We start from the raw sequence: 22,408 nt of genomic DNA, 5'->3' as shown, positions 1-22,408 counted from the left end.
CTCTCTCTCTCTGGAACTATGCTGGTTTCTGGTTTGATTCCTAAAAAGCCTCTAAGAAATAGAATGACAGTCCACATAATGCTTTAAGGGTTCTCTACCCCACCACTGCCCTGGGACTTTAGCCAGTAAATGTTTCAAAACTATGGTCCCTCTGCTTGAGCATTTATAACTAAATAGACAAACTTAACTAAAGTAACTTAGTACTTCAATGACTATTATGGAGTACTTTTAAAAAATGATTTTATTTATTTATTTTAGAGAGAGCAAGAATAGGAGGAGTAGAAGAGGGCAACAGACAGGCAGAGGGAGAGGGAGAGAATCTCCAACAAACTCCACACTAAGTACAGAGCCTCACCTGTGGCTCCAACCCACAACCATGAGGTTGTGATGTGAGCAGAAACCAAGAGGCAGACTTAACTGAGCCACCCAGCAGCCTCAATAAGGAACTTCTGATCTCCCCAAACTTGTTCTACTAGGAATTAAATTAGGAATCTATAGCTCTGAAAGAGAAAGAAACAGGAAAGAAAGAAAAAGAAAGAAAGAAAATGAGAGAGGGGGAGAGAAAGGGAGGGAGGAAGGGAAAGAAAAGGGAAACAAAAATCTGGAGTGTTTGTCTAAATGGTACCTTGTGGCTTCCAGCTGTTTTTAGGATTCTAGGTTTGCCTCTTCACAAAATATTATTTCTAAATTACCAGTGACAAATGATAAGATGTAAAAATAGCTTCTTTTCTTCCTGCCTCATCTTTGTCTGCAGACACATAGCAGCTACCTTGCGCTCAGACCCCTCTTCTTATGCCATTTTCCTCTACTCTCTCTGCCAAACTATCACTTCTTCCAAATTTCTCCTTACTTCTTCCTCTTCTAAACCTATTAATATCTACCTCTTTTATTACTTCTCAGGCCTTTGGGTAAGATCAAGTATAAAATCTACCTCTTCAGTCTTCTGAGGATCTATATAAATCTCAACTTTTCTATGTTCCCTATGATAAGGGTGACTCATGAGCCATAGTTAAAGTTTTGTATAGTGACTGAGGATCCTCATAAGTTTGTTAAAAAATTTAACACAGTTATTTAAATTTACCAATCTGATTGCTCAGATTTGTATCAATCAATTGGTGCCCATGCTTGTTGGTGAGTGCCAGCCCAAACAATGCATAAAACTAACCAGAAGGGAACATCTTGAAGAGGATTTAGAAAAAGGGAACATCTTGAAGGGAATTTAGAAAAAGAGACCCTTAACTCCTGGCAATAAGGATGCTAGACCACTCAATGGAAATCCCCATCAGGCAATTACAGTAGATTTTCTCAAGCCTTCTGATTGGAACAAAATTCAGGTTTACACACAAAGTGTGGTAAGTCCATTCATGACTATTATAATCAACCCCAAATTGTGTTTAAAGAATATTCTGCCTTTCATTTAGATGTAGCCATAGTTTTTAACTCTGTTTATTAAGGGGCTGAACTGAGATCTTTCTCTTTCAGTTAAAAGGACCCAAATGGAATGTAAAACAGTCCACTCCTTTGTTTTAGTTAATATGGCCAACTATCTCAGTAGCTTCTAGACAGGTCACTTAAAGATTACTGAAATTTTCAATTTTCAACTCCTACAAATGAAAACCCCTAAAACCCACCACCACCACCATCTACCCCAGAAACCTTCTAGTGTGTTACTATTGCAAAGAGCACGTGAATTTAAGTGTTCCAAATGTCTTCAGTATCATGGCCAGTGTGTCCAATGTACTCCCAATTCCAAACAATAAGCTCCAAGGAACTACTGGGTTCTTCCTAATCCTCCCTCTTAATTGACTTATGAGAACCCACTCTCCTGTCTGGGAATTGACCTGTGTCTATATACACACTATAGTTACATTCCTGTGCTCCATCCCAGTACTATAAAGCAGCCCCTGCCTGAGAGTATTAAAACAGTTCAAATAGTCTAAACTCAAGATCAACAGATTCCTGTCTCTGAACCTATTCCCTTTGTTTAGGCCCTTTGAGAGATACAGTGTCTTTTTCTGCCCCTTTTAATTTACTGGGCCAAGATTTCTTGAAAAAAAAAGTTCAACCACAACTTTTCTCTCAAAAGGGGGAATAATTTAGAATTTAACAGTAATAACCTAACTGGTCAGTTAAGGGGAATTAATATGACCATTTGACATCTTTTCTATGCTCTGTTTCTGATGTACTATATAGCTAAGTCTGGGAACAAAGACCACCTGTCCATATTGGAACAACTCCCATCTTTTTTGTAGGCAAAATCCTCATCTGCCATTGGCAGAATCCACAGTGCACCTCCTGTCAAGACTCAACCTTTCATCAAGATTCAAGACTGAGTGGGTTAGTCATTAAGCATCTCCCAAACTCAGGTCATGATCCTTGGGTCCTGCGATTGAGTCCCACATGGGTCCCTGCTCAGTGGGGAATCTTCCTCTCTAGCTCCAGAAGGAGCCTGCATCTGCCCCACACTTATGACCTCTCTCTCTCTCTGAAATAAATAATTTAAATTTTTTTTTATTTTTTTAGTTTCAAAGAGATCCCTTGAAACCTCTTTCCATGAATTCAATGTCCTATATGGGCGTTCAAGCCCATAGTAGAAGATCTCAAATCTCAGGGCCTCACTAGTACCTGTGAGACCCCTATTTTACCAGTGAGAAAGCTCAATGGCTGAGGATAGAGGTTTGTACAGAACTTCCAAGAAATGAATAACATAAATCACTCAGAACTGTATCATTCCTGATTGATCCTCATAACTACTGGCATTCATTCCCACTAAACACCAATTTTTCATTATATTAATGTATAGAGTGTATTTTTATTCCAATTAATAAAGGTATCTGATATCTTTTTGCTTTCACTTGGGAAGAATGGCCATACATCTACAGTCATGGCCCAGGGTTTCACAGAGTTCTTACTTTTCACAAACATAAGAGCTGATTTGGATGGTTAAAAGTTTTTTGCAGAGTGTACCTTATTATAATATCTAGATGATTTGCTTTTTTTGCTCTCCTTTTCATACTTCTTCACAGGAGGCACCATTCACCTATCAAAACTGTTAGCCACAAAGCATATAAAGTCTCCAGAGGAAAAATTGCCATTTACTCAAACTCGGGTCACATGTTTATAACATCAGATATCAAAACAAGGACTTCATTTGGGTCTAGATGAAACCACTTACAAATGCTCAATATTGAAAGATTACCTTTGAAATCTCCACAATAATTTACAGAAAACTTCTGTAACCAATACAGATTTTTGCATGTTTTTTAATAATTATTATTTAAAGAACAAAAATAATAAATATTGTTCTGGGTTTGCTATTATAACTCCCATTTAAGTCCTTAAGGTAGGACTTTTACCTGTCACTACTTCAGCTCAAAAGGCTGAATTATATGACCTTATGAGAGATTGTACCACAGCCAAGATTAAAACCGTAAACGTTTATATCAATAGTTGGTTTTCCTTTGGGGTAGATTATGAATTGGGGATATTATGGAAACAATGAAGTGTCCTTATCTCCAATGGCAATAAAATTTAAAATGACTTCAAAGCCCGAAATTTATTAAATACCATGCTTCTGGCTGCTCTGGCTGTTACTAAATTTCCAAGATGCAACTCCCTGGAGGCTAAGCTGATCCAACTTGCTGATATTTCATTTAAAAATGCTGCTGTCAAGGAAGCTAACAGCTAAACCTCTGTCACAGTCCAAAGGGATATTCTCCCAAAAGATAATTTTGGAATTACTCAGAGATATTCAGTAATTGGCCACAGAGAGAGAACAATATTGGAAAATTAGTAATTTGGGGTTTGATAAAAAGAGAAAATTCTGGTTTGGACTAAATAACAATCTGATCTACCATAAATTCTAAATTCTCCGTCCTTAAACATGCATTGAACCATTGGTCAATGGCAAAATGGTAGCATTCATAAACCCTTATCAGTTGGGGAAATCTTAACAAGGGCACAAAAACTGCCTACTTCACTTGTCCTACCTGTCCAAAGTATAATCCAGGGAAAATATAATCCAGAGAAAAATGTCTGTACAAATGGATTTCATACAGCTTCTCCATCTCATGGATATAAGTATTTTAGTCATGTTTTGAATGTTTTCTTATGACACCAAGCCTTTCTCTTATAGATAAGAGATTATCTACAATGTTAGAAAAGATTATCTGTTAGAAAAGATTATCCCTGGGGCACCGGGATGGCTCAGTCATTAGTCTGTCCCCACCTCAGGTCATGATCTCAGGGTCTTGGGGCACCGGGATGGCTCAGTCATTAGTCTGTCCCCACCTCAGGTCATGATCTCAGGGTCTTGGATCAAGTCCTGCATTCGGCTCCCTGCTCAGTGCAGAACATGCTTCTCCCTCTCTTCTGCTACTCTCCTAGCTTATGCTCACTCTCTCTCTCTCTCTCTCTGTCTGACAAACAAAATCTTGAAAGAAAGAAAAGAAAGGAAGGAAAAGGAAAGAAAAGAAGGAAGAAGAAGGAAGGAAGGAAGGAAGGAAGGAAGGGAGGGAGGGAGGGAGGGAGGGAGGGAGGGAGGGAGGGAGGGAGGGAGGGAGGAAGAAAAGAAAGAGAGAAAGGAAGGAGAAAGAAAGAGGAATGAGGTAGGGAAGAAGGGAGGGAGGGAGAGAGAGAGGGAAGGAAGGAAGAAGGAAGGAAGGAAAAAAGAAAACATTATTCTTACTGGGGAACACCTCTCAAACTTTCTAGTGATTAGGGAACTCATTTTACTACACCCCTGGGATGCAAGCATAGTTCAACATCACAGGATATTAAGAGTTTTGTGCTGTTTTACCAGTACTAGCCAAAGACATTAACAATTCTGTGCTGTTTTACCAGTTTTACAACACTTTCATTGTGCATACCATCCTCAGTCCTCAAGCTTAGTTAAATGCACTAACAGCACTATTTAAACTCAACTGGCAAAGTTTGTAGAGACCCTCCAAATAGCTTTGCTGAAAGCTTTGCCAGTGCTTCTAAATCTCAGATCCAGTCCCTCTGGAACTCATATACTCTCACCCTTCAACACAGACACAGAATGTCCAATGCACTTGACCCTTGCCCCCTTTGACCCACAAAAGGAAATATACTTAATATTGTAAATTAAGCTAATTATTTCTATTTGCATCTGCTATAATAACCATGTTTGATAGAGCAAGCTTTTCACAGTGAGTTGTTGGGAATTGATGACTTTAACCATTATACCTTGCAACCTAGAGCTCTATTTGTTGGAAAAGACACTTTCAGAAAGACTCTCTTCAACCTCACTGGAAAGGCACTTATCAGGAACTGCTAACCAACCCTGTGCTGCCAAACTCTAGGGATTAGACTCTCAGATTCACATGACACATCCAAACCCTGACTGGACCTTCACATCATCTGGTGACCTGAAATTAAAGGTTTCCAGGAATTGAACAGCTTTCCCAAAATGTACAGACAAAGTCTGTATATCTTTTTCTCACTGTTGCTTCCTCTCTCTTTTCTATGGAAAGACAAGCCCTGTCTGCTTTTCCTAAACCCTTCCAAAAGGGAGACTCCTCTTCTTTTTATTATACCACCAGAATTTTGATAGGATTTGCGTTGACTCTATAGATGGCTTTAAGCAATGTGAACATTTTAGCAATATTAATTCTTCCAATTCATTAACATGACATATTTTGCCATTCTTTGTCTAGCTCAATTTCTTGCTCATCAAATCCTTCTATCTTACAATGTGTAGAACTTTCACTTCCTTTATCAAACTTATTGTTTAGTTTTCATTTTTTTATTCTACTAAATGGGATAGTTTTCTTTCTTTTTCATGTAGTTCATTGTGTATAGAAATAAAACCAACTCTGCATGTTGATTTTGTCTCTTGCAACTTTGTTGAATTCATTGGATTGATTGATTGCCTGACTGTTTAGGATTTTCTATTCATAAGATCATACTATCTAATAAACAAAAACAAGTTACATCTTCCTTTCCGATTCAAGTATATTTTATTTCTTTATCTTGCCTGATTGCTCTGACCACAACTTCCACTGTACGTTGAATAAGAGTGATGAGAATGGTATTCTTGCTTGGTTCCTGAGGTTAAATGAAAAGTTTCAATCTTTTATCATTTGTATAATGTTAGCTATGTGGTTATCATAGACGACCTTTGTTATGTCAAGGTATGTAGAGAGTTTCTATTACTGTGCGATGTACTTTGTCACAAGGTTTTGTAAAACTATTGAGTTGATCATACTAATTTTATCTCTCATTCTAGTAGTGTGATGTATCACACTGATTGATTTGCTTGTGTTGAACTGTGCTTGCATCCCAGGGATGAATCCCTTTCGGTCTTGGTATCTGATTCATTTAATATGCTATCAAATCTGTTTTGTTAATATTTTGTTGAAGATTTTTGCTCTTGTATTCATCAAAGATACTGGTTTCTAGTTTTCTTTTTTGTTGTTGTGTCTCTGCCTGACTACAGTATCAGGGTAATGCTGTCAATGCAAAATGAGATTGGGAGTGTTCCCTCTTCTTCAATTTCTTACAAGAATTTGAAAAGATTGGTGTTAACTCTTCTTTGAATGTTTGGTAAACATCACCAGTGTTATTATCTGTTTCTAAACTTTTATTGTTGAGGTGTTTATTATGGGTTCAACCTCCTTACTTACTATTGGTCTAAGTTTTCTATCTTTATGATTCACTTTTCATGGTTATATGTTTCTAGGAATTTATCCATTTCTTTTAGTTTACTCAATGTGGTGTTTTGGGGTTCTTTTTCAAGATTTATGTATTCATTTGAGAGACATATTGCTTCTCAGCCTTTTGGCTAAGATCAAGTGTATTCATTTGAGAGAGAATGCAAGCAGAGGAGGGACTGAGGGAAAAGGAAATGGAGAATCGCACACAGCCTCCTGCTGAGGGCAGAGCCCCATGCAGGACTCAGTCTCATAAGCCTGAGATCATGACTTGAGCCAAAACCAAGATTCAGATGCTTCACCAACTGAGCCCTCAAATATGTTGTTCTTAGCAATCCTTAAAACCTATATATTTCTACAGTTTCTCTTCCATTTTTTGAGTCTTTTTTTTTCCCCTTGCTAAAGGTTTTCAATTTGTCCTTTCAAAAAAACAACTCTGTTTTGTTTTTTGTTATTTTGGAGTGTAGGGGTTGGAGGTGATTTTTTTTTTTTTTCAGATTTTATTTATGCATTTGAGACAGATTGAGGGGTGAGGAGTATATAGAGAATGACAGTTAGACTCTGTGCTGAGAGGGAATGCAGGGCTCTGAGATCAGGACCTGAGCAGAAATCCAAAGCCACTCACAGGCCACCTGGGTGGCTCAGTCAGTTAAACATCTGCCTTCAGCTCAAGTCAACTGGGGTCAAGTCCCAAGTTGTACTCACAGTGGGAATCTCCTTTCCCAGGCTCTGCCATTACCCTTGCTCATGCTCAGGAACACATACTCTCACAAATAAATAAATAAAACCTTAAAAAAAAAAAAAAAGAGTCATTCACTTAACCGAGCCACCCAGGTGCCCCAACGTTCTTAGTTTTGATGGTCATTTCTATCGTTTACTGGTCTTTCTTTCTCTCTCTCTCTCTCCCTCCCTCCTTTTCTTCCTTTTTCCTTCCTTCCTTTCCCTATTCTCTTCCCTATTATTCCTTACTTCTGCTCACTTTGGGGTTAGTTTGTTCTTCTATCTCCATTTCCTCAAAGTATAAAATGTATTTATTTTAGATCTCTTTCCCCTTAATAATGGAACTTCTTCTGCTATATTCTAAAGGATCTGGTATGTTGTTTCCATTTCCTTTGCTGAATATACATTTTTTTAAAGATTTTATTTATTTATTTATTTGACAGACAGAGATCACAAGTAAGCAGAGAGGCAGGAAGAGAGAAGAGGAAGCAGGCTCCCCACTGAGCAGAGAGCCCTATGCCGGACTCCATCCCAGGACCCTGGGACCATGACCTGAGCCAAAGGCAGAGGCTTTAACCCACTGAGCCACCCAGGCACCCCATTTATACATTTTTTCTAATTGTTCTTCAGAATTGTTCTAATTATTTGTTAGTGTAAATGTAAGCAGGTTTCTTCATGTTTTTAACTTCTAATTACACACCACTCTGATTAGAAAATATACTTGGGTGGTTCAGTCTGTTAAGATTCTCACTCTTGATTTTTATTCAAGTCATGATCTCAGAGTTATGAAATCAAGCCTCATGTGGGGCTTCACACTTAGCAGGGAATTGGCTTGAGATTCTCTTTCTCCCATTCCCTCTGCCCTCCCTGCCCCCATTCACCTGAATGCATTTTCTTTCTCTTTAAAAGAAAAAAAAATATTTGGTATGTTATCAGTCATCTTAAATTTGCTAATGCTTTTTCTGTGGCTTATCTACCACATTGTCTATCATAGAGATAATTCCATGCATATTTGAGAAGAATGTGTATTCTGCTGTAGTGTATAGTATGTATGTATATATAGTATGTTCTATATATGTCTGTTAGGTTATTTTATTTTAAGTGTGGTTGAGGTCAACATCTCCTTTTAACTTTCTGGATGATCTAGCAGTTACTGAAAGCAGGGTATTGAAGTCCTCTACCATTTTTGTTTTCTTGTCTATTTCACCCTTCAGATATTTCTTAATATATTTAATTATTCCATCGTTAGGCATGTCTATATTTATGACTATTGTATCTTTTTGATCAATTGATACCTTTACCTTTATATTATTACTATTTTTATCTCATTACTATTTTTGACCAATGTCCATTTGGTCTGATATGAATACAGCTCCCTCTGTTCCCTTTTGATTTCCATTTCCCTTGAATATCTTTTCTATCCTGAAGTTTGAGGTTAAGTGTGTTCTTAAAGATAACGTGACTCCCTAGTATGCAACATGTAGTTGGGTTTTGTTTTTTTATCCAGCTAGCCACTCTATACCTTTTGATTGGAAAATGTATCCCTTTCCATTTTTAAATTTTTATATTTTAAGAAAGTAAGGACTTAATGCTGTCTTATTCATTGTCTTACAACTGTTTTATAGTCCCTCGTGCCATTCTTCCTTTCTTGCTGCCTTCCCTTGAGAACTGGTAATTTCCTGTGTAAACTCTGATTTTCTTTTAGTATCATTTATGCACCTCCTATAGGTTTTTGTTTTGTGGCTACCACTAAACCTACATAAAACATGTTATAGCTGTAACAGTCCATTTAAAGCTCATGGCAAGTTAACATCAATTATATATAAAAACTCTGCCCTAACCAAGCATCCCAACTACAATTTCAAAGTTCCCATCATCTAACTCAGAGATTCTTACTTCTTCTATTCAGTTTTTTCTGATGTTGATAGTCTCTATTGCATCTTTTCCACTTATTCATTTAATTATTCAATTCCAGAATTTCTATTTGGTACTTTTTTATTATTTCTATCTCTTTGTTTAATATCTCATTTTGTTTCTAGGTTCTTATCCTGATTTTATTGAATTGTCTTTCTGTGGTTTCGTATAGCTTATTAAGTTTCCTTAAAACAGCCATTTTGAATTCTTTGTTGGGTAAATTGTAGATCTCCCTGTCTTTAAATTTTTGTGATCCTTTTGTGATATGTTTCCTTGATTTGTCATATTCCTTGGAGTTTTGCCTTGCTGTGTTTGCATTTGAAGTAGTGATCACCTCCTCTAATTTTCACAAATTTTCTTCATTGGAGAAACACCTTCTGTCAGTACTGCTAGAGAGTCTAGGGTTTCTCAAAACTTGTATTAGCACAACTGCATCATTCTTCTTACCCTTTCTTGCAGGACAATTCTTAAGGTTGTATATCTTCTCTCAGTCATAGAGTACACCAGGTCAGGGGCTGATAGCCTCTTTTGTTCTCCCAAAGCTGGTATTATAACTCAGGTTTGTGGTTTCTCTCTGGCCTGCAGGTCCTCAGCTGCTTTCTGCAAGTTAAAACACCTACCAAAGTTCATATAACCTATAAAGCAAACATAGGGACCTGGCTGCAAAGAGTTGGTAGGTATGAGTGAGGGTGCTAGAAATGCCCAAGGGTAAGATTGTGGGGTTTGGGGTGGGTTTTCCCAGTACCTTGTGGGCAGCTTTCTGATGACATTTGCAGGGAAGTTAGCAAAAAAATGTGTCCTTTTAATATCCTCTGAGAATCTAAATTGCTGTTCCTCATATTTGCTCCCTCATTACAGTGGCACTCCTTATTTGATACTCTGGATGCTTTGCAAGAGAAATGAGACTTTTTGCCAGGGTTCCATATAGCTAGGGAATCTGAATACTCATTTAGCTACTCTCAAATTCTTCTGCCAGAGAAATCATAGTTGCCCCAAGCCATGATAACCTGGTGGGAATGGTGATGAAGGTAAAACCAAGCTATTTACCTATTTACTCCAATGTATCCAAACTCTTTTCCCCATTGGAATGTCTGTTAAGGAAACTTGGATTTCCACAGAGACTGTTGTCCATTGGGTCTGATCACATCAGTGTTTTCTGGGTGCTTCCACATTGTGGTCAAGCGGAAACAACTGGTTCCCAGTACTAGTAGGTGGGACTAAGATCTGTGTGCTTATACCTCCCACAAAGACACTTTTGTTCATGAATGGATGCCAAATTTTTGTTGTTGAGGGTGTCAAAATGAAAGATGCCTTATGCCTCCAAGATGTTGATGTGACTCAATGATTTCCATGCACAAAAGAAGGAAGTTCATATTAGACTACCTTAAAATTTAAAAATTTTGTGCATCTAAGGACTCTATTAGCGAAATGAAATGGTACCTCCTGCAATTGAAAAATAAAAATTGCAAGTTACATACTCTTAAGGGGACAAGTAATAGCCAGGATATATGTAGAATTGTACAACTCAACAGCAGTAGCAACAAAAACTCACTTCAAAATGGATTAAGTATTGGGTTTTGTTTCTTTGTTTGGGGTTTTTTGTTTGTTTGTTTTTTAAATTTATTTTTTCATTTCTAGAGATAGAGAGAAGAGGAAGGAGCAAAGGGAGAAAATCTCAAGCAGATTCCCTACTCAGCATGGATCCTGTGAGCTTGATCCATGACCCTAACATCATGGCCTGAGCAGAAACTGAGAGTAGGACCCTTTAACCTACTGAGCCACCCAGGCATCCCAGATTAAGTATTTGAATAGACATTGTCCAAGGGACATACTGAAATAGTCAATAAGAACACTAAAATATGCTGAGCATCAGTAATAATTCATGAAATGAAAACCCAAACCACAATGAGATAATACTTCCCACATGTTAGGATGACTATTATTTTTTAAAAAGAAAAAAATAAACAGTGGGGACGCCTGGGTGGCTCAGTTGGTTGAGCATCTGCCTTCAGCTCAGGTCATGATCTCAGTGTCCTGGAATAGAGTTCCACATTGGTATCCCTGCTCAGTACAGAGCGTGCTTCTCTCTCCCCCTTGCCCCTCCCCCTGCTTGTGTGCTCTCTCTCTCTCTCTCTCTTTGACAAGTAAATAAAATCTTTTTAAAAATTGGAGTGTTGGCAAGCATGTAGGCAAAATGAAACACTTATGCATTCCTAGTGGAAATGTAAAATAGTGGAGCACCATGCAAAATAGTTATGTAGTTCTTCTAATAACTAAACATGTAGAACTACTATATGATCCATTAATTCCACTTCTGAATCTATACCCAAAAGAATTAAAAACAAGGACTCAAATAAATATTGTATACAATTGTTCATAGCAGATAATCAGTGAAAGGTGGAAGCAACTCAAGGATTTTGACTGACTGTTAAAACTATACTTCTACAGGAGACTGAAACTACCATAAAGTCCCTGTTTGATGATTTGGCTTAGTGTAAGTGACTCTATTCTGGGCTTGTGGTTTTCTTTTTACCAGTTGCCAAACAGAGAAGCTCACCTGAGTCTTGATGTCCAGGGTTGTTACTGAAGTTAGTTATGCAGGCATGGATTACCCATATGTCTGACAGCTATTCAGTCTCTAGCCCCCAGATGTCAAACTGATATATCTAGAGCCTCATGGATGAAAAAATCAGGCATTTTCTATAAGTAGCAATGTTAGCTTAAACAATACAAAAACACTTATCAGAGAGGGTATTCCAAAGTTTCAGAGTTTATCTTTCAGGGACCAGTCATCCTAAACTTAAGCCTTCCTTTGGTATGGCAAGTTTGAGCAACCTAAGACTATTGAGTTAACCCTTTCTGTACAACTGTCTTTCGTGATCTTTGTTGATATTTTAAAGCATCATCTATCCTTTATGTTTATGCCTGGGCTTTGGAAGGGAAGGTCTCTGTGCTTTCCTATGATACAACATGAGAATCAAAACATCCATGTCCCTACTTGCTCTATTCCCTAACCACAAATAAAATCCTAACCAAGTCTCCTTTTTTTCTTGTTCCCACTAGATATTTGTGATTAATTCCAGAAGACTTCCCTCCTCTTGCAAAAGATCCACACATACGTAATAAATCTTTTTATATCCTTTTGGTTTACCAGTGGTATCATCAATATATGTACATCAATATATGTACTAAATTTTGGTTGGAGTCCTGCCTCTTTCTGGGTACCTGCAACACTTTTTTTTTTTTTTAATTGAGGTACCCAGTCATATGATTGGACTTCCTAAATTTCATGTTCTATACGTGTGGAACAAACCAATAATCACCTGGGAGTCTCCATATTAGTACCTATAAAACTTGGAGGGTGTCTGGGTTGGTCAGTCAAAAAGTGGCTACCTATGGCTCAGGTCATGATCCCAGAGTCCTGGAATCAAGTCTTACATCAGGCTCCCTGCTCAGCAGGGAGTCTGCTTCTTCCTCTAGTCCTCCCCCACAGACTTGTTCTCACTCTGTCTCTGTAAAATAAATAATAAAATCTTTTTTAAAAAAACCTATGAAACTTGAAGAACAACAAAAAAATAATGCAAACATGAAGCTTTGGCTGTCTGTTCTGAGTAATAAATTATGTCATCTCTGACTTGGGAATCATAATAATAAGCTCATTTCCTAGCTTGAAGGGAGGGTAAGATTTCAGATTCTACAATTCCTCACAATACATAATATACAACAAGTTTTCTGTACTCATGAGTTAATATTTTAGTGGCACATAGTGGACATTTGGTATATATTATAAATGGTAAATCAGTAAATCATTCATGTAAGTTCAGATAGTAAAAGGGATTTTTTTAAAAGCTGATAGGGGTGCCTGGGTGGTACAGTGGATTAAGCCTCTACCTTTGGCTCAGGTCATGATCTCAGGGTCCTAGGATCGAGTCCCACATTAGGATCTCTGCTCGGCATGGAACCTGCTTTGCCCTCTCTCTCTGTCTGCCTCTCGGCCTGCTTGTGATCTCTCTCTCTCTTTCTGTCAGATAAATAAAGTCTTTTAAAAAAAAAAGCTGATAGTAGAAGAGAGTGATTATGGGACATTTTACATATGATGGTCAGAGAAAAAGGCCTTTGAAAAGCAATGATTGAGCTGATGGATACTTCAGTTATAACAGTTAAAACAAATGGAAATATTAGTGGGAAATCTCAAATGGAGGGGGGTATTCTTAGTATCAGGCTCTGAGAACTTTCAAAGAACCCAGAGGAAGCAAAGGTTATTACAACTTATGAGACTGAGTGGAGTTATCTTAAATAAGGGGCTTAGATCAACAGAGACATAGGTTTCCTACAGAAGTTGGAAATTGTTATGGTGACAGCAAGAAGTCCTTGGAGGGTTTAACTATGTATGTGTATAACATAATCTGACTTACATTTTAAAAGGTAACAAACAGTGCTATTTAATGAAGGATAAAATGGTTGAAGCACTTTGAAGATCTAAAAGCTAATGACTACAACTCCACAAAGTTAGATGTACTTACTCAAATTTGAGTAACAGGACAGACCTATTTTCAAACAAGAAGTTTAGAATTTGGTCTCTGAAATGGGGTGGAAATAGGAACAGAGAAGAAATCTGTATCAAGTAACTCTGAAAGGTTAGGAACTTCGTGCATCTTTGAAAGAAAATTTGGAGGTAAGCTAAGTTGCAATCTTTTTGAATAATGAACAGCATGGGGGCACCTGGGTGGCTCAGTTGCTTAAATATCTCCTTTTGATATGGGAAACAAAGGTAGAAGCAAAATTACTACATTTCTTTACTACCTATAGACCACTGACAAGTCCTTGAAACAGGCAGAGTGACATTCCTCTAGGGACTCAGCTACCTTCATGTTGATCCTTTGCTAAGGCCTAAAGACAATCCTAGCAGGACCACTTCTGACCTGCCTCCAGGATCCTGTAAGTTTACTTTAACGTATAAACATTCCTTTGGAAACTTCCTTTACCTTTGTCCCCCAAGCATATGGACTACCAATATATATCTGAATGTCTCATGACTCAGGTTTTACTAGCTGGTAATAAATGACCTTTTCCCAACAATGACTGGACCCCTCAAGTTCCTGGAAACCTTGCTTCCAAAATTACTTAGAAACTTAGACTATCCCTAATCCTCCCACAACTTGAAAGGATAAAATGGGCCACTCCTCATGACCCCATTGCAGCTTTTTTCTGCCCATTGGTCCTGTCCACATGCGATAATAAAATCATCCTTTTTGCGCCAAAGTTGTCTTAAAAATTCTTTCTTGGCCATTGGCTGCAAGCCCTAGTGTTCTTTCCTACATCACCTTCAGCTCAGGTCATGATTCCAGGATCCTGGAATCAAGTTTCACATCAGACTCCTTGCCCAGCAGGGAGACTTCTTCACTCTCACTCTGCCCCTTCTTAGCCCCTCACTTGTGCTCTCTTTCTGCATCTAATAAACAAATGAAATCTTAAAAAAAAAAAATGTACAGCATGCAATGATATTGTTGGGTAACTAAAGATCTGTATTCATGATTCCTGAAAAAAACTTAAATTTCACCAGTATGGTTCATTTGTGGGCAGAGGCTCTGTATGGCTTTTGATGATGATGCTATTTTGAAAATGCCTCCTTCCACCTATTTTTAAGATTAATTTGCTAATAAGTGATAAGAACACTTAACAAGCATTTCTGGAGAGAAAAATAGTGTAATGGGAAATCCTGTTTGGAATTTTAATGTAATAATAGTTTTACCCAAATAAAACAAAATCAGGAAATAAGGCTGTATAAATAATGCTAAAAGGCAGGAGTTACTGAAAAGAAACCAAAATGAGGGAAATGTGAGGAATTTCTTGGGACTTATGAACTGTAAGTGGCATCCATGAACTTAATGGATTTATTAACTTGGAAATTTGTCATTTTTTTAACTCAGGAATTTTTCTAAAAGATTTATTTGCTAGAGAGAGAGTGAGCAAGTGAGCACAAGCAGGGAGTGCAGCAGACAAAGGAAGAAGCAGGGAGCCTGAATCCCAGAACCCTGGATCATGACCTACGCTGAAGGCAGACATTTAACGGACTGAGTCACCCAGGAGTCCTTAAATCAGGAATTTTCTTCTAGTATGGCCTTGAGTAAATGTCAAAATTGAAAAGCTTTATATTCCAGGTCCCTCTATCTCTTTATTAAGAGATTTATTTATTTACTTACTACTTACTTGAGAGAGAGAGTATGTTAAAGAGTGACCATGGGGCAGTAGGAGAAAGAGAAAAAATCTCAATGTGGGTTCCGTGCTGAACAGGACACCTGCTTGATGCTAAACAGGAAGCCTGCTTGATTCCATGACCCTAACATCATAATTAGAGTCAAAATCAAGAGCTGGACGCTCAACCCACTGAGCCACCTAAGCACCCCTATTCCAGGCCCATCTTAAAGTTCAGGTGCTTGTGGATACTCCTTGACATAGGAAGAAGAGTTCTTAGTGTGTTCAATTTGATTTCATAAAGCTACCTAGGATTGCTAACGGGAGTAAAGATGAATCAATATCAAAGTGTTAATGCTTGATTGGTTTTGACATAAAGAAAATGCAAAATGTATGATTCAAATTAGCACAACCAAAATGAGAAACTATTTGGCTCTATTTATTGAAGATGAACATACACATACTCAGAAAATTCAGGAATTGGCCTTGTGACTAATTAAAACAATGATATAAGTCCCTGAAAAGACATGGACAGTAAGTTGATTCATAGAAGTTCCAATCTGCAAATGATTCAAATGTCCATCAATAGTAATTAGTTACATATCTTCGGCATATTTATATAATGCTATAAAGTTTTAATTCAGGAAAAAGTAATCTATGTTCATGGAAGTCAGAATATTTGTCATCTCAGGGTGGTCAGGTGAACAATGACTAGAAAGGTTTATTTTTGAGGAACTGTTGGCTTTTGGGTAGGGAGAGACAGTCCTCCATCAAATTCTCATTCCTCATTTGCTTTCCTGGGCATGCCAATAATGCAATGCCTTCATCCACGTCATTTGCCTTTGTCATTTTCCTAAATCATTTCTTTTTTTTTTAAAGATTTTATTTATTTACTTGATAGAGATCACAAGTAGGCAGAGAGGCAGGCAGAGAGAGAGGAAGGAAAGCAGGCTCCCCGCTGAGCAGAGAGCCCAATGCGGGACTGGATCCCAGGACGCTGAGACCATGACCCGAGCCAAAGGTAGAGGCTTAACCCACTGAGCCATCCAGGCACCCCTTCCTAAATCACTTCTTAGTAAGCCGGAAAGATAAGGCAATATCCCTCCACATCCCCAACACACAAAAAATAAGCTTGCTTATGAAAGTATTAAAGTAAGAGAATTCCCAAGTTCTGTGATCCTCAGCTGCAATGCAAATACTGCTGAGTATTGTGACATCCATAAATACCCTTTCACATTACTTCCATGGATTTTAGGAAGCAGAGAGACCCTGAAAACAATGCTCACCCTCTTGCTCCACAGAGTTAGCTACAGTTATTCAGATTTGAGCAACAGCTCAAACACGAAATTTACAATATGATCTCTGAAATGGGGTGGAAATAGGGGTGAGAAAGAAATCTATATCAAGAAATTCTGAAGTGTCAGGAACTTTATTCACAGTACTTCACTAGAAGAAAATTTACAACTTTTTTCAAAAATTGATCGAAATTGAGTAGTAATAAAGTAGTTGATGTTTCCTTCTACAACTTGTATCTTCTATCAGGATCCACTAAATACCAATATAGTAAATACCAATCTAGTAGCTTTTAAGTAAGGGAAAGTCAAATCTTTAGTGGTTACATACACCTGTTTACTTAGAAAAAAACTAACATCCTGTGAACTTCACAGGATGTATGTATATTTCAGAAAAAAATATTTACCAAAAATTTGATTTTTTAAGCCTTCAAAAAAGGTTTATGTCTAAATATCACCTACGAAGAGGAAGGCAATAAGGAGACAAAAATAAGGCCCTGATAATCTTTTGCTTATGATTATTACATGTAGGGCAGGTTTGGAGCACGAATCGCACTTTGCTAGGGAGTAGGCTTCCATTGTTCCCTATTCAATGATCTTGGGCCATTAAGATACTCTGCAAATATTTTCTTTGCAGAATACCATTTGGAGATGTGTTCTTAAGACTTGATTAGGTCGGGCTCTCTGCTCAGCAGGAAGCCTGCTTCTCCCTCTCTCTCTCTCTGCCTGCCTCTCTGCCTACTTGTGATCTCTGTCAAATAAATAAATAAAATCTTAAAAAAAAAAGACTTGATTAGGTAATAACTATTAATGACATCTCCATCTGTAGCAAATCTGCAATCTTCCATGGATAGACACTGGTAGCTGCCACAAAAGAGGAACAAATAATACAAAGCGAATCCAGTATATATATCTATATATATAGATATATATATATAAAGATATAGATGTATCAGTTAACGAAATACATTAATGAAGTACAAAATCCACATGGTTGGTTCAATATATCCCACATAAGAAAACCAGTGGGCTTTCCTCTTATTCACACGGACAACTGTCCCTGTCCACTGGATCTTATACAATTGCTACTTCCTAGCTTTCTGCCATCAGGGTTGGCTATCCGTCAAGAAATGGAGGTGGGAAGAGGTGGGACGCAAAGTTGTGCCTTGACCCAACCGGTACAGCAGTTAAGACAGTGCGCAGTCTCAGCACCTCTTTATTCAGGTCTATTTCTTTCCACTGTGTAACCTTGCGGTTCGGTGACGTTATCATCCGAGTTCCTTGGCTGGCCAGATTCATAATGCAACCAAACCCAGCGATGCAAGTGAAATTGTCAATGCGACGTTCCTGCGTCACTTAATTGTTTCCTTCAAATACGTAATTACCCTTCTGGCGTTGCTGCCTTACCTTTTCAGGCCAATCATTGTGAAAACAGATCCACAGTCAATACCCCCCGTTTTCTTTATTGCAGTTTGTGTTCTACCCAGCCCTTTCCGTATAAAACGCTAGAACTGAAGAGGGTCAGAGACGGGTCCTGTCACAGCCTTTAGTGTGACGATCAAAGTCCCGACAGTTGCCTTTACTGTTGTGGTCTTCCCCGCCTATATCCCAGTCTTTGAGGATCTAGAGTTCTCAACCAGGATTCATTTCCGGATTTGCGCAAGAATTCCTTCCCAGTTCCGGCGGAGCGAGAAAAAAACGGTAGGAAGAGGGAGAAACCGAGCAGCTGAGGGACACCAGACTGGGCAGGCGTAGTGGGAGGGCCCAGGGGCGGGACTTGGGAAGGGGTGAAAGGTTATTAAGACTAGGTGGTGCCGGGGTTGGAGGGAGTCTGCGCCTGTGCAGTTGCTTGGGCCGGCGGTTTTTTTTTTTTTTTTTTTTTTGGTTTTTTTTTTTGGTGGGTTGTGGGTTTTTGTTTTTTGTTTTTTTTTTTTTTTTTGGTTTGGCGGATCCGCCATATTGAAGAGGACCGGCCTGGCGACTACTGGAGCGCCGACCTTCCCGCACCCCGCCCTTTAGGGGCTCTACTGAGCCCGGCCCCTTTCAGCCTCAAACAGCTACTGAGCTTTTCTCTAGCTTGTCCCCGCCGCCGCCTCTCCCACACCGGAGGCGGCCGCTTAAGCGCATTGGGTTGGTGTCGGCGTCGAGAGGCCGCTTAAGCGCATTGGGTTGGTGTCGGCGTCGAGAGCTAAGAGTGAGAGTCGCAGTGAAGCGGCCAGGCGGAGAAGAGCGATAAAGGCAAGGTGAAACACCGCTGCGGTAAAAAGAGGTGACTCAGGAGAATCGCACTACGTAGATCCTCAGCGAGAGACCCTGCCCCAGGAAAAAAAAAAAAGGTGAGAGGACCCCTGCATGCGGAGTACGGCGGACTTGGTGCAGTGCCTTTTTTTCTCACGGCCGATGACCCAGTTCTAGCTGTCGCAGGTTGCAGGTTTTTTTCTTTTTTACTGTTTGGGTTTTTTTTTTTTTCGGGGGGGGGAGCGGGGGCCTTGGAGTTTTGTTTTGTTTTGCCAGACTTATCACTGAGTATTGCCACTGCCTCCCACCTTCACATACTGTGGTTTTGGGGTAGAAGTCAGTGGTCTAGCAGTCAGTGGCGGCCCGTACCTTCCTGGACCCACAACAGAGTCTGAGAGAGGCCAGGAGGACTGGGGATTTCTTAGTATTTCTTCCCCTTTCTAACGAGATGCGGGACTTACTAGTCCCTGCATTCTCCGCACCAGGCTGAGCTGGACAGTTGCTCAGGGCAATAATGGCTGCGGAGCCGGCGCTCTAGGAACGTGTCCATATTTTGAACTGTAAGGGAAAATGGCTGACGGCTCTCTCCCCTCGCGGGTAGACTCCTATTTGTGATGAGTCTAAACGCTCCACATTAGTGCACTTGTACAGCCGTCAGAGGATTCTAGGCGGGTCTCATTGCCGCACTTGCCACCAAACGCTGTCACTAAGGTTGGAGTGATTTCGCAGACTCTCAGGGCTAACAGAGGTAAACAAGTAAACAGAGGGTGGAACAGTTTTTCGCCTTCTGCTGCCCCAAGATGCCGGTGAATTATGTTTTAATAAAGAAATCGATTCCACATTACCTTTTACGTATTGTTCACTATTCTGTATAACACCTCAGTTTGTTAGTAGTAAAATCTCATTGTAATGTGAAGCATTAGATTTTACATATGTATTTTTTCTTTATAAAATGTTAATTTGTGATAATGGACCACGTTCTAATTGTGTGGAAACCACACTATAGGAGTTTTACAAATAAGACCATTTGTGTTATTTTGTGAATTTCCTATTATGCTACTGCAGTTTTTCTTACGCAGTTTGTTGCACTGGTGTTTACAGGTGAATAATTTCTTAAGGTAGTTACTGAACTCAAGTAACTGGGCTATAGATGTGGTCTAAGTATTCATGTTGTATTTTTTAAGGGGGATATTTTGTAGTATTTTCTTACCGGGAGACCCTACACCTTTTAAATCCGCAAAATACTTACATACTTAACCTTTCAAAAAAGAATTGAAGTGCTTTGATTAGGAAACATTTAATAGGGATTTTCTTGGAAATTACCAGTATAAATTACATCATGAATAAGAAAGAACTACTTAATTGTAGGCTAGGATGGGAGTCTTAAACCACATATTTGGACTGAGTTAAAACAGATGTTAAACTCTTGTAGTTTCCTTGATCTGCTAATTTAACCGTCATTTTTGTCTACAGAAAACTGTGAAGATTAAAGACCTGTTACAAAGAGATCAGCATTAGTTTTCTAAATTTGAAAACGCAAAGCATGTGATTTTAAGTTTAACATTGAACATTTTAATGCTCCACTGTCTGGGAAGAAGGAAAGCCTAAAGTACTTGAAATTACTGTTTCAGGGGTCACTTGAAAATGTCTTATTTCACTGGTTTAAAGATAATATTTTTAAATTTTACCTACCTTTTCCTATATAATTTTTAATAGTTTTTTTTTTTTAAGATTTATTTATTTATTTATTTATTTGACAGAGAGAGAGAGGTCACAAGTAGGCAGAGAGAGAGGGGGAAGCAGGCTCTCCACTGAACAGAAAGCCCAATGTGGGGCTCGATCCCAGGACCCTGAGATCATGACCGAGACGAAGGCAGAGGCTTAACCCTCTGAGCCACCCAGGCGCCCAGATGGCACATTTTTAAAATTAATATTTAATTATTCCCCCTTAAGGTTATATCTTTTCTCTGACATATGATTTGCAATATTTTCTCTTAGTCTCTGCTTCCTGTTCGTTTTTGTAATGGCATCTTTGAATAAACTTAGGTCGCAAAGATTCACTTATATATTTCATCTAAGCATTTTATATTTAAATGCTTAAGAAACTGTATATATTTTGTATTAAGTATTATATTTTGGTGTGTAATTCATTTGGGGTTAACTTTTATGTATTGTGAGAATTAGAGATCTAAATTCATCTTTTACAGGTGGATATCCAATTGTGTCAGTATACTTTGTTTAAAAGACTTTTTTTCCCAGTGAAAAGTCTCAGTTCCCTTGTTGATAAACATTTGCTGTATTTAAAAGGGCTTATATAGGGGTGCCTGGGTGGCTCAGTCATTAAGCTTCTGCCTTCTGCTCAGGTAATGATCTCTGGGTCCTGGGATCAAGCCCTGCCCACTGAGGAAACTGCTGCTTCCTCTGCTTGTGCTCTCTCTTTGTCTGTCTCTCTGTCAAATAAATAAATGAAACCTTTTAAACAAATAAAGGGCTTATACGTAAGGATTTATTTCTGGGCTACCAGTTCTGTACTGTTGAGTTATGTTTATGCTTGTTTTAGCAATTGGAAGATTTCATTTTTGTAAAGGACAGTAACCCTTGATTTTTTTTTTAATTGTGGTAAAATGCATATAAAATTAACCATCTTAACTTTTTTTTATGTAGTTCAGCATTAAGTATAATGACATTTTTGTGCAGCCACCATGATATTAACCCTTTCATGTTAACCTCCATCGCATTTTTACTTTTAACTTATCTTTCTTTATTGCAATCCTTGAGAAATAGATTTTTGTGTTTTTCTTCAGTGCCTGAGAAATAGGTTTTTAGCTTTCATTTTTTTCTCTTAAGAATTGTGACCTCATTATTATTTGGACAGAGATCGACATTACTATTTGGGAAGCGGTTAATGCAGAGTTTTTTGGTCAACCGTGATAACATATTACAGTCACTTTGGGAGCTTTTGAGTTAATACTGGTGCTGAAGGTTCCCTGTGCTCTCACTCCACCCACCTATTTAATTTGTCTAATACAAAGCCTAGGTAAGTGATCTTTAAAATATTTGAGGATAAAAATAGTAACTATGTTATTAATTCTAAGAATGTGGGTATCAGTCTTTCAGATAAATACGAACATGCCTTTTTTTTTTTTTTTTTTTTTTAAGATTTTAAGTAGCATCTACGCTGAACATAGGGCTCAAACTTAAAACCCTGAGATCAAGGGTCACATGTTCTCTACTTAAGCTGAGCCAGCTGTGCACCCCAGAACACAAGTTTTTGATAGTTTGATTAATGGCAGAGTTGTCATTTGAGTTTTAATTATATTTGCGCTATGTCAGCATTTTGTGTGTATCCTATTATGTAGATGCTCTTTTACTTCT

At 38.5% G+C, this 22,408-nt stretch overlaps 1 protein-coding gene across 4 annotated transcripts in view; it reads left to right on the top strand.

Moving 5' to 3' along the window:
• Positions 1–18,944: 18,944 nt before the first annotated feature.
• The window catches only part of LOC125092594 (probable ubiquitin carboxyl-terminal hydrolase FAF-X), a 168,259-nt gene continuing 164,795 nt past the window's right edge, over positions 18,945–22,408 (top strand). For 3 of the 4 annotated variants that reach the window (XM_047716959.1, XM_047716956.1, XM_047716958.1), the window contains exon 1: positions 18,951–19,131. The gene's annotated coding sequence lies outside the window, so the exon portion shown is untranslated. Of the gene's footprint in view, positions 19,132–22,408 lie in introns of all 4 variants that reach the window. The other variant, XM_047716957.1, reaches the window with a different exon arrangement.

Source organism: Lutra lutra, chromosome Y (genome assembly GCF_902655055.1).
Source record: "Lutra lutra chromosome Y, mLutLut1.2, whole genome shotgun sequence".
NCBI classification, from domain to species: Eukaryota; Metazoa; Chordata; class Mammalia; order Carnivora; family Mustelidae; genus Lutra; species Lutra lutra.
The sequence above is the reverse complement of the archived record's forward strand: the minus strand, read 5'-3'. Positions and strand labels throughout refer to the sequence as shown.